Here is a 12,380-nt window from a genome sequence, read left to right on the forward strand (position 1 = left end):
CCTTGGAACACACCTCTCCTGCCAGTACGGAAGCCTGGGACTAATGATCATCGACCAGTGCAAGATCTGAGAGAAGTTAACAAAAGGGTGCAGGACATTCACCCTACCGTTCCAAATCCTTACAACCTACTAAGTTCCCTCCCGCCAGAGCGGACTTGGTACACTGTCCTAGACTTAAAAGATGCCTTTTTCTGCCTTCGATTACACCCTAATAGCCAGCCACTATTCGCTTTTGAGTGGAGGGACCCAGAAGGAGGATATACGGGACAGCTAACCTGGACGAGGTTGCCCCAAGGATTAAAGAACTCCCCTACTCTTTTTGATGAAGCCCTCCACCGTGACCTTGCGCCTTTTAGAGCGCAAAACCCTCAGATTTCTCTCTTGCAGTATGTAGATGACTTACTGGTTGCAGCCCCAACTCAGGAACTGTGCCTTGAAGGAACCAAGAAGCTCCTGAATGAACTGGGTGAGTTGGGGTACCGGGTATCAGCCAAGAAAGCTCCGCTATGTCGCACCGAGGTGACCTACCTAGGGTACACCCTCCGAGAAGGAAAGCGGTGGCTCACCGAGGCCAGAAAAAAGACTGTGATGCTGATCCCAACCCCTACCACCCCGCGCCAAGTACGTGAGTTTCTGGGGACGGTGGGCTTTTGCAGACTCTGGATACCAGGGTTTGCAACACTGGCGGCCCCTCTATATCCACTTACTAAGGAAAAAGTCCCATTCACCTGGACTGAGGAACACCAAAAAGCCTTTGACAGCATAAAGGCAGCCCTGCTTGCAGCCCCCGCTCTGGCCTTGCCAGATTTGACTAAGCCTTTTACCCTATATGTTGATGAGCGGGCTGGAATAGCCCGCGGGGTATTGACTCAGACTCTGGGGCCCTGGAAGCGGCCAGTGGCCTACCTATCTAAAAAGCTCGACCCAGTTGCCAGCGGTTGGCCCTCTTGCCTGAAAGCCATTGCTGCAGTAGCCCTGCTTGTTAAAGACGCTGACAAGCTTACTCTGGGTCAGCATGTGACTGTAATCGCCCCCCATGCTCTGGAGAGTATTGTACGACAGCCCCCTGACCGGTGGATGACTAATGCCCGGATGACCCACTACCAGAGTTTGTTGCTAAACGATCGAGTAACTTTTGCTCCACCTGCCATCCTCAATCCTGCCACCCTCCTCCCCTTGGCGGACGACTCCACTCCTGTACATCAATGTGCTGATGTCCTGGCTGAAGAAACTGGAACGAGGAGGGATCTGACTGATCAGCCTTGGCCAGGTGTGCCTGCCTGGTACACAGATGGTAGCAGCTTTGTGGTGGAGGGAAGAAGAAGAGCAGGAGCGGCAGTGGTAGATGGAAAACAGGTAATTTGGGCGAGTGGTCTTCCAGAAGGAACTTCGGCTCAGAAGGCTGAACTTATGGCGCTAACCCAAGCCCTGCGGTTGGCTGAAGGTAAGGCGATCAACATTTACACTGACAGCCGCTATGCTTTCACTACAGCCCATATCCATGGGGCCATCTACCAACAGAGGGGGCTACTTACCTCAGCGGGTAAAGACATTAAAAACAAAGAAGAGATTTTGGCCCTCCTAGAGGCTATACATATGCCAAAGAAAGTGGCTATTATCCATTGTCCGGGCCACCAAAAAGGACAAGATCCTGTGGCCCGAGGAAACCAGATGGCTGATGTAGCAGCAAAGCAGGCAGCCCAGGGGGTAACAATCATGGCAGAAAGAGGCAGGCCCCTGCCAGAGCCCTCACTGGCAACCAGTCCTAATTATACTTACTCTGATGAAGATTTTAAACTATTAGATTCCATGGTTTGTCGCAAACAGGCGCAGGAATTCAATTTTAGGGGGCTAGCGCAGACTGTAAATGGGCATATTATTTTACCAACAAAAGAAGGAAGAGACTATGTCCAAAAATTACATCAATTGACTCATCTGGGATCTGATAAGCTCCTACAGCTGATCAAGGGTTCCGATTATTATATTTTAAAACTCAACTCGGTGGTACAACAAGTAATTGACTCCTGCCAGGCTTGTGCTCTCACCAATGCTGCCCGACCTTACAAAGAACAAGGAAAGAGACAACGAGGAGATCGCCCCGGAGTTTACTGGGAAGTGGACTTCACTGAAATTAAACCAGGAATGTATGGCAACAAGTACCTGCTGGTATTTATAGACACCTTTTCTGGATGGGTAGAGGCTTTTCCCACTAAGTCTGAAACTGCTCAGGTGGTAACCAAGAAGATCCTTGAAGAGATCCTACCCCGGTTTGGGATCCCCAAGGTAATTGGCTCAGACAACGGGCCCGCATTTGTTGCCCAGGTAAGTCAGGGATTGGCCTCACAATTGGGGACTGATTGGAAGTTACATTGTGCTTATAGACCCCAAAGCTCAGGGCAGGTAGAAAGAATGAACAGGACTCTAAAAGAGACCCTAACTAAATTAGCTATTGAGACCGGCGGTAAAGACTGGGTGACCCTCCTTCCCTTTGCGCTTCTTAGAGTCCGAAACACACCTGGACGTTTCGGTCTTACTCCTTATGAAATTCTACATGGGGGACCGCCCCCCTTGACTGAGTCTGGAGGGATATTGGATCCCTGTGTTGACTCTTCCTCACCCTCTGCTCTGTTTACCCATTTAAAGGCCTTGGAAGTTGTCAGGACACAGATCTGGGACCAGATCAAAGAAGCTTATGCACCGGGGACTACAGCAGTGCCCCACGGGTTCCAGGTTGGAGATTCGGTCCTTGTCAGACGACATCGCGCTGGCACTCTTGAGCCTCGGTGGAAAGGACCATATCTGGTGCTGTTAACAACTCCCACGGCAGTAAAGGTAGACGGAATCGCCGCCTGGATCCACGCCTCCCACGTCAAGAAGGCTCCTAGCCAGGGAAGAGGCAACCATGAAGACAACTGGACGGTGGCAACTACTGACAATCCTCTTAAACTTCGCTTGTGTCGCAGGTGCCACCCTAAGCCTAGGGAACCACAACCCTCATGCTCCAATTCAACAGTCCTGGGAAGTGCTTAATGAGGAGGGAAACATTGTATGGGCAGTCACTGCAGTCCATCCCCCTTGGACTTGGTGGCCTGATCTCACACCTGACATCTGTAAATTAGCAGCAGGATCTCCCAATTGGGACCTCCCCGATCATACTGATCTTAGTAACCCACCCCCTGAACAGCGGTGTGTTCCGAGTGGGATAGGGAACACGTATGGATGTTCAGGGCAGTTCTACTGAGCTAATCTTAGAGCTGCACATTTTTATGTTTGCCCTGGTCAGGGTCGGAGCGGAAGGCTTCAACAAGAATGTGGAGGGGCATCAGATTATTTTTGTGGTAAATGGACATGTGAAACGACAGGGGAAGCCTACTGGAAGCCTTCCTCTGACTGGGACCTAATCACGGTAAAACGAGGTAGTGGTTATGACAGGCCAAACCAAGGAGAAAGAAACCCCTATAAATATCCAGAGAGTGGGTGCGCTCTTAAAAACAGCCCCCCAGGACCATGCAAGGGTAAATACTGCAACCCCCTACTTATAATATTCACCGAAAAAGGGAAACAAAATCGTTTGAGTTGGCTTAAAGGAAATAGGTGGGGTTGGCGCGTATACATTCCACCAAGAGACCCTGGGTTTATTTTTACGATCAGACTGACAATGAGAGACCTGGCGGTAACACCCATAGGGCCCAACAAAGTCCTTATGGAATAGGGCCCCCCAGTTGCACCGGCTCCCCCAAAAGTCCCGGCCGTACCAGCTCCGCCAACTCCACAGCCCAACACAGTGAGACCCTCCTTAGGGACTAATACTTCCCTCATGAAGCCAACCTTAGTTTCCCCACCACCCCTAGACACAGAGAGCCGTCTGGTCAGTCTAGTCCAAGGAGCTTTCTTAGTTTTAAATAGGACTAATCCTAATATGACTCAATCATGTTGGTTATGCTATGCCTCTAGGCCCCCTTATTATGAAGGAATTGCTCAGATCAGGACTTATAATACTACTTCAGATCATTCTCAATGCCTTTGGGGAGAAAACAGAAAGTTGACTCTGGCAGCGGTTTCAGGAAGTGGGCTTTGTTTAGGCCAGGTACCTCAGGATAAAGGACACCTCTGTAATCAGACCCAGAACATCCAGCCTAACAAAAATGGTCAGTATCTAGTGCCCCCAATAGACACAGTATGGGCTTGCAATACAGGTCTCACTCCTTGTGTGTCTATGTCTGTTTTTAATAGTTCCAAAGATTTCTGCATTCTAGTTCAACTTATTCCTAGACTCCTGTATCATGATGATAGCTCCTTTTTAGACAAATTTGATCACCGGGTCCGCTGGAAAAGAGAACCTATTACCATAACTTTGGCAGTGCTTTTAGGATTGGGAGTAGCAGCAGGAGTAGGTACAGGAACTGCTGCCTTAATTAAGACCCCCCAATACTATGAAGAATTACGTACAGCTATGGATGTTGATCTTAGAACTATAGAACAGTCTATAACCAAATTAGAAGAATCTTTGACTTCCCTGTCCGAAGTGGTGTTACAAAACAGGAGGGGATTAGACTTATTATTCCTTAAAGAAGGAGGACTCTGTGCTGCCCTAAAAGAAGAATGTTGTTTTTATGTTGACCATTCAGGAGTAATCAAAGATTCTATGGCCAAACTTAGAGAACGCCTAGATATACGTAAAAGAGAAAGAGAAAGCCAACAAGGATGGTTCGAAAGCTGGTTTAATAAGTCCCCTTGGCTCACCACTCTCCTCTCCACCATAGCAGGACCCTTAATTACACTTATGCTTTTGCTCACTTTTGGCCCCTGCATCCTCAATAAGTTAGTAGCTTTTATTAGAGAAAGAATAAATGCAGTGCAAGTTATGGTACTAAGGCAACAATATCGGGTCCTCCAGGAGGCCGAAACCTCGCTCTAAGATTAGAGCTACTCACAAAAAGGAGTGGGGAATGAAAGAGGAAAATTACTGGTCACCTGAACTCTTCACCCCAGAGTCCTACCCCTCCCATCTGGAGATTGTTCCCGGAACACTCCTGAACTCTTCACCCCAAAATACATTCTTGAACTCTTCAACTCAGAGTTCGATCCCCTCCCAACTGAGGACTGTTCCAAGAACATTTTTGAGATAAAGGTTTCCTGGAACAGCCTCAAGAACATTTTTGAGATAAGAACCACCTCAGAATGTTCCAATAGATCGGGTACATTGCCAAATATAGGACATGACCCCTTGGTTACGAGAAGCCCCTTGGAAAGTCCCTTGAAAAAAACCCTTGGCAAAACCCCTTAGTGACGCAAACTTGTATTTTCCCTGCCCTGCTTCCCCCTGATATTTTCCTATATAAGCCTGTGAAAAATTTGGGTCGGGGTCGAATCTCCTCTACACCAAGCTCGGTGTATGAGTTTCGGCCCCAGAGCTCTGGTTCATGTGCATGCTTGTTGTTGCTTTATTAAATCTTCCTTCCTATATTCTGAGTTCGGTCTCAGTGTCTTCTTGGGTGCGCGGCAGTCCCGAGACTTGAGTGAGGGTCTCCCTTCGGGGGTCTTTCACTACAACATACCCAAATCTATGGGACACAATATAGTGCTAAGAGGAAAATACATAGCTGTGAATGCTTCCAAAAAGAAACTGGAGAAAGCATACATTAGCAGTTTGACAGAACACCTTAAAGTTCTAGAACAAAAAGAAGCAAATACACCCAAGAGGAATAGACAGCAGGAAATAATCAAACTCATGCCTGAAATCAACCAAGTGGAAACAAAAAGAACTATACAAAGAATTAACCAAACCAGGTGCTGGTTCTTTGAGAAAATCCACAAGATAGATAAACCCTTAGCCAGACTAACTAGAGAGCACAAATCAGAAATGAAACGGGAGACATAAGAACAGAATCTGAGGAAATCCAAAAAAATCATCAGATCGTACTACAAAAGCCTACACTCAGCAAAACTCGAAAACTTGGATGCAATGGACAATTTTCTAGACAGATACCAGATACCAAAGTTAAATCAGGATCAGACTAATGATCTAAACAGTCTCATATCCCCTAAAGAAGTAGAAGCCGTCATTAATAGTCTTCCAACCAAACAAAGCCCAGGACCAGATGTCTTTAGTGCAGACTTCTATCAGACCTTCAAAGAAGACCTAATTACAGGTCTCCTCAAACTATTCTACAAAATAGAAACAGAAGGTACTCTACCCAATTGTTCTATGAAGCCACAATCTGATACCTAAACCACACAAACACCCAACAAAGAAAGAACTTCAGAGCAATTTCCCTCATGAATATCAACACAAAAATACTCAATAAAATCCTTGCAAACCGACTCCAAGAACACATCAAAATGATCATCTATCATAATCAAGTAGGCTTCATCCAAGTTATGCAGTGATGGTTCAACATATAGAAATCCATCAACTTAATCATCTATATAAGCAAACTCAAAGATAAAAACTACATGATCATCTCATTAGGTGCTGAGAAAGCATTTGACAAAATCCAACACCTGTTCATGATAAAAGTCAGTATGACTCTTCTAATAAGCACAAACTGCTTCATAATCATCCCATTCCTGATTTCTTCAAAATGTGCTAAAGTGTCAGCTTGAATTTCTTCCAGTAGAAGGAGATATAACTCTTGTTGTTTTATGAGAGATTGCATCTCAAGTCACTGTTTCCAAAAGACCTTTAAATTTTTCTATATGCAATTAGTTGTACACTCATAGGAAGTTGTCAAAAATTTAAAGGCAGTAACTTGTGCACCTTTCACACAACATTCTATTTGGTTGATATCTTTTATAATAAGTGAGGAAATTGAAGAATTTTTATATTATTAATGAACTCATTTACATTTATTTGCCTCGGTGGATATTGTGTGTGTACGTGCAGTTTCTCTAACCATATTGATCATGCAAATAATCTGTGTTTTCAGAACCATAATCATGTATTCACCTGAACTGCTACCACAAAACTCACTGATGTTATCACCCCTCCCCCAACTCATAGCAAGCACTACAGAAAAAATTTCACACAATATGTACAATTTGCTTTTGGCTTATTTTACTCTGTTGTATTTCCAAGCTGTGTGCATAAAGAATTAGCTTTTCTTTGCCTACAAGCAGAAGTTCTTGGTATTGAAGAACCCCAGTTCACCATGTTACTAGATGAGGAACATTTAAGCACTTACTGAGTTCTAGCTGCTTCTGGAAGAACTCTAATCAAGCAATCATTTTCTTTTACTAGTTTTGGTGTGAAAATGAGTTTCATTTCTCTGTAATGGTACTCAAGGTTTTTTAAAAACTTGAATTGTATTATAATTCTTCTTTTAATGGTAGAAACATTTGCAAAAGTACTTTTTAAAAAGAACTTTGTAGTTCCATGAAAAACATCTGATTATTCACTTCTCTTGAATCCTTACTGTCAGGAGGCTAATACTATATTTTAAATTGTGCCATTCCTTATGTAGATTTAAAACGACTTTCTATAGTGTACTGGCTAATTTTGTGTCAACTTGACACAGATGGAGTTATCACAGAGAAAGGAGCTTCAGTTGAGGAAATGCCTCCATGAGATACAACTGTAAGGCATTTTCTCAATTAGTGATCAAGGGGGAAGGCCCCTTATGGGTGGTGCCATCTCTGGGCTGGTAGTCTTGGGTTCTATAAGAGAGCAGGCTGAGCAAGCCAGGGGAAGCAAGCCAGTAAAGAACACCCCTCCATGGCCTCTGCATCAGTTCCTGCTTCCTGACCTGCTTGAGTTCCAGTCCTGACTTCCTTTGGTGATGAACAGCAGTATGGAAGTGTAAGCCGAATAAACCCTTTCCTCCCCAAACTGTTTCTTGGTTATGATGTTTGTGCAGGAATAGAAACCCTGACTAAGACAAATTGGTACCAGCAGAGTGGGGTATTCCTGTGACAACCTGACCATGTTTTGGGGAGGACTGTGGAAGGACTTTGGAACTTTGGGCTTGAAGATCCATTCGTTGTTAAGAGCTCTGTCGGATGTTGTGTAGGAGCTTGGAAGATAATGTTGAGAACACTGCAGAAGATGGAGGCCTGGCTTATGAAACTTCAGAGGGAAAATTAAAGACTCTTTTCAGGGCCATTGCTGTTTTGATTGTGAAGATTCTGTAGTTCTGGTTAGCTGGGGCTGAAGAATCAGCTGTGATTAACAAGATACCAGAACTACCAAAGCAAAAACTTTGCATTACTGGGACTATTGATGCTGGTTAGCTGGAGCTAAGAAATTAGCGGTGATTAAGAAGAGACCAGCATCATTGAGGTGACATCTTCTGGGAAGTGTTTTCTGAAAGCACAAGGAGGCTGTGTTCCAGAGATGGCCAAGGTTGTACTCCCGCTGCAGCGGGACTTGGTAATATGTAAGGGTCACCCAGGTGGTACTGGTTTTGAAGGCATGAAGGGGTCACACAGAGCAGCTGAGGCTCGGCACTGTGAGAGGCCATGGAAGGCCATTGGTGAAGGTGCAGCCTCAGTTGCAATTGAAGGCCCAGGACTGAAGGGGTCATGCAGTGTTTTGGAAATGCCAGTACCATGAGATGACCACCAAGAGCAGCAGCAGCAGTGGAGTACAGGCATCTGGAGACCAGAGGACGACGTGTGTGCTACAAAGGGCATGGCTGGAGAAGTCACCCAAGCCCTTGGAGGAGCCCAGAAGATAGTGAGTTGGATCCCAGACATTGGATGGTTGGAGATCGATTTTTGCTTTGATTGTGACTGTGCCCTGATATTTTCCCTCTTGAAGGAAGAAACTGTTTTAGTGGAGCCCACAGTTTAGAGACTTTTAATTGTAAAAAGACTTTGGATTTTAAAAGAGATGGATATTTTAAAGAGATTGAAAATTTAAGAATATGTAAAGACTATGGGACTTTTAAAGTTTTTTTAGATCTTGGGGATGAATAAGAATGTAAGGATTGAGGCTTACTAGTGATGTGTTTGTGTGTCAAGTTGACAAGGGGTCAATTGTACTGGCTAATTTTGTGTCAACTTAACACAGCTGGAGTTATCACAGAGAAAGGAGCTTCAGTTGAGGAAATGCCTCCATGAGATACAACTGTAAGGCATTTTCTCAATTAGTAATCAAGGGGGAAAGGCCCCTTGTGGGTGGTGCCATCTCTGGGCTGGTAGTCTTGGGTTCTATAAGAGAGCAGGCTGAGCAAGCCAGGGGAAGCAAGCCAGTAAAGAACACCCCTCCATGGCCTCTGCATCAGCTCCTGCTTCCTGACCTGCTTGAGTTCCAGTCCTGACTTCCTTTGGTGATGAACAGCAGTATGGAAATGTAAGCCGAATAAACCCTTTCCTCCCCAAACTGTTTCTTGGTTATGATGTTTGTGCAGGAATAGAAACCCTGACTAAGACATATAGCAAGTCATGATGTTTAATTTTTAAAAAGCTGTTTGTGTCTTCTTTATGCCTTATTCAGGAAATTATCCATGTGTACATTTTCTCTTGTTCAGATCAAACTGTTTATAATGTTAGTGATGTGATTTTTATTGATTTTGAATTTTTTGTTTTATATTCTAAATAAAAGATTCTATTTGAATACATAATTTCTTTTTTTTTTATAAGACAGGGAGTATTTTATTTAAAACTTGTCAGTAAAGTGGACAGCTTGGGTCTCTGAAAAATCATCCGTAAGTCAGTAACTGTATGAAAGCACACATTGCCACATACAAATTAACTGATCAAACCACAACTTTCTATGTTGGAACAGAATAAACATTCCTTTGGAAGCAGAGCCTTGTGACATTTAATTTAGCATTCCTCTCCTTTTTCCTCACCCTTGCCTTCCACAGAATACACACCAACCTCCTCATAATCCTCCTCTAGGGCAGCCTTGTCCTAACAGGCCTCAGAGAACTCCCCCTCCTCCATTCCCTCACCCACATACCAGTGCACAAAGGCATGCATGGCATACATCAGATCAAACTTGCTATCTAGGTGAGTCCAGGCCTCAGCGATGGCTGTGGTGTTGCTCAGCGTGCCCACAGCTCTCTGGACCTTAGCCAGGTGACCACCAGATACCACAGTGGGAGGCTGGTAATTAATGCCAACCTTGAAGCCAGTGGGGCACCAGTCCACAAACTGGATGGTACACATGGTCTTGATGGTGGCAATGGAAGCATCTTTGGGAACCACATCACCATGGTACAGCAGGTAGCAAGCCATGCATTTACCATGGTAAGGGTCATATTTCACCATCGGGTTGACTGGTTCAAAGCAGGCACTGGTGATTTCTGCTACAGAAAGCTGCTCATGGTAGGCTTTCTCAGTAGAGATGACAGTATCATAAGTGGCCAGAGGGAAGTGGATTTGAGCATAGGGTACCAGGTTGGTTTGGAATTCTGTCAGATCAATATCCAGGGCCCCATCAAATCTGAGGGAAACAGTGATAGAAGACACAATTTGACCTATCAACCTGTTTAGGTTAGTGTAGGTTGGGCGCTCAATGGCGAGGTTTCTACGATAGATATAATTGGTTTATTGTCTACCATGAAGGCACAATCAGAGTGCTCCAGGGTGGTCTGGGTGGTGAGTATGGAATTGTAGGGCTCTACCACAGCACTGGAAACCTGGGGGGCTGGATAATTGGAGAATTCCAGGTTGGACTTCTTTCTGTAATCAAGAGAGCCGCTCCATAAGCAGGGAGGTGAACCCAGAGCCAGTTCACCCACCAAAGCTGTGGAAAACCAAGAAGCCCTGGAGACCCGTGCACTGGTCAGCCAGCTTGCGAATCCTGTCCAAGACAAGGTCAAGGATCTCCTTGCCAATGGTATAGTGGCCATGGGCATAGTTATTTGCAGCATCTTCCTTGCCTGTGATGAGCTGCTCAGGGTGGAAGAGCTGGCGGTAGGTGCCAATTCAAACTTCATTTATAACTGTGGGTCTATGAGCACTGCTCGGGGCACATGCTTTCCAGTTCTTGTCTCACTGAACAAGGTGTTGAAGGAGTCATTTCCTCCCACAAAGGTCGTGTCACTTGGCATCAGGCCATGGGGCTGAATGCTATGTTCCAGGCAGTAGAGCTCCCAGCAGGCATTGCTGATCTGGACAGCAGCTTGGCCAAGGTAGATGGAGTAGATGGAGATGCACTCACTCATGGTTGCTGCTTCACGACTGCCAGGGAATGGTGGAGGTGAGGAGGAGGTGTAGCTTCTTACAGCACGACTCTTAGGTGGTTCATGTAAGAGAACCTGCCTTTCTCTGTGCTATGAAGGCTCTATGCCCCAGTATAGAGGAGTGCCAAGACCAGGAATGGGAGTGGGTGGGTTGGGGAGCAGGGGGAGAGAGGAGGGGATAGGGGATTTTTCAGAGGGGAAGCTAAGAAAGGAGATAACATTTGAAATGTAAAAAAGAAAATATCTAATAAAAAAAAAAGAAAAAAAAAAGAGAACCTGCTTTGAATACATAGTTTCTCTGCATTGTATTTTAGGTTGTAATCCATCATTATATCCACTAGCTACATTTTATTTTAGACTCAGTGTTTTGAGGTCTAAACAATTAATATTTCCTCTTATGTAGCTGAGATCAAGTCAGCAAACACACAAAATCAATTCTTCATCATTTTCATCCTTGCTGGCTGTGTTAGCACATTTTCATTTACAAGCTATTATTTGATTAAGTTCTGGATTTTAAGTATTGTAATTTTTGCTACAGTAAATAAGCAATTTCATATATTTTAACTCATTCTCTACACATCCACTCTCTTGGAACGTTTTATTGAATTAATTAATTATACTCTGTATCAAATCATTCTGAAAATATAATTTCATGTAGAATTAGGTTTGTTCTTGATGTGTTTTCCTTTAAGTTTTCTACAGAGAGTTTTTTTTTCTGTGTAGCATTTTTGTCTGACCTGAAGTTTGTACTTATAATTCCCAAAGTTACTTTTCTTTTCTTTCTTCTTCTTTTTTTCTTTCGAGACAGGGTTTCTCTGTATAGCCCTGGCTGTCCTGGAACTCAATTTGTAGACCAGGCTGGCCTCGAACTCAGAAATCCACCTGTTTTTGCTTCCCAAGTGCTGGGATTAAAGGTGTGCACCACCACCACCTGGCTGTACTTTACCTTTTAATGTATTTATTCCCCATACATAAATACACACATGTGTGCATACACACATATGTATAAATATACATATATGTGTGCTTCTATATATGCATTAATGTCTGTGTTTACATGAGCATTTTTTTTTGTAATTCCTTGCTTTCTTGTCTTCATATGCAACTTGGAATGTAAATTGTGGTATTCCACAATAGAGTTTTAAAATTGTTTTAGAAATTATCATATTTTTCTAAATTCTCACCAATATTTTGTCATTTTCAGCAATTGCTTCTCATTTTCAAATTCTGAAGGTAGCATATAAAAAT

General features: G+C 44.2%; 1 pseudogene; it reads right to left on the reverse strand.

Annotated features, from left to right (window-relative positions):
- Window positions 1-9,768: 9,768 nt before the first annotated feature.
- LOC110288588 (tubulin alpha-1A chain-like) lies at window positions 9,769-11,114 on the reverse strand (annotated as a pseudogene).
- Window positions 11,115-12,380: the final 1,266 nt, after the last annotated feature.

The sequence above is a fragment of the Mus caroli genome, unplaced genomic scaffold, assembly GCF_978045245.1.
Source record: "Mus caroli unplaced genomic scaffold, Mus_caroli_1 scaffold_18, whole genome shotgun sequence".
Classification (NCBI taxonomy): Eukaryota; Metazoa; Chordata; class Mammalia; order Rodentia; family Muridae; genus Mus; species Mus caroli.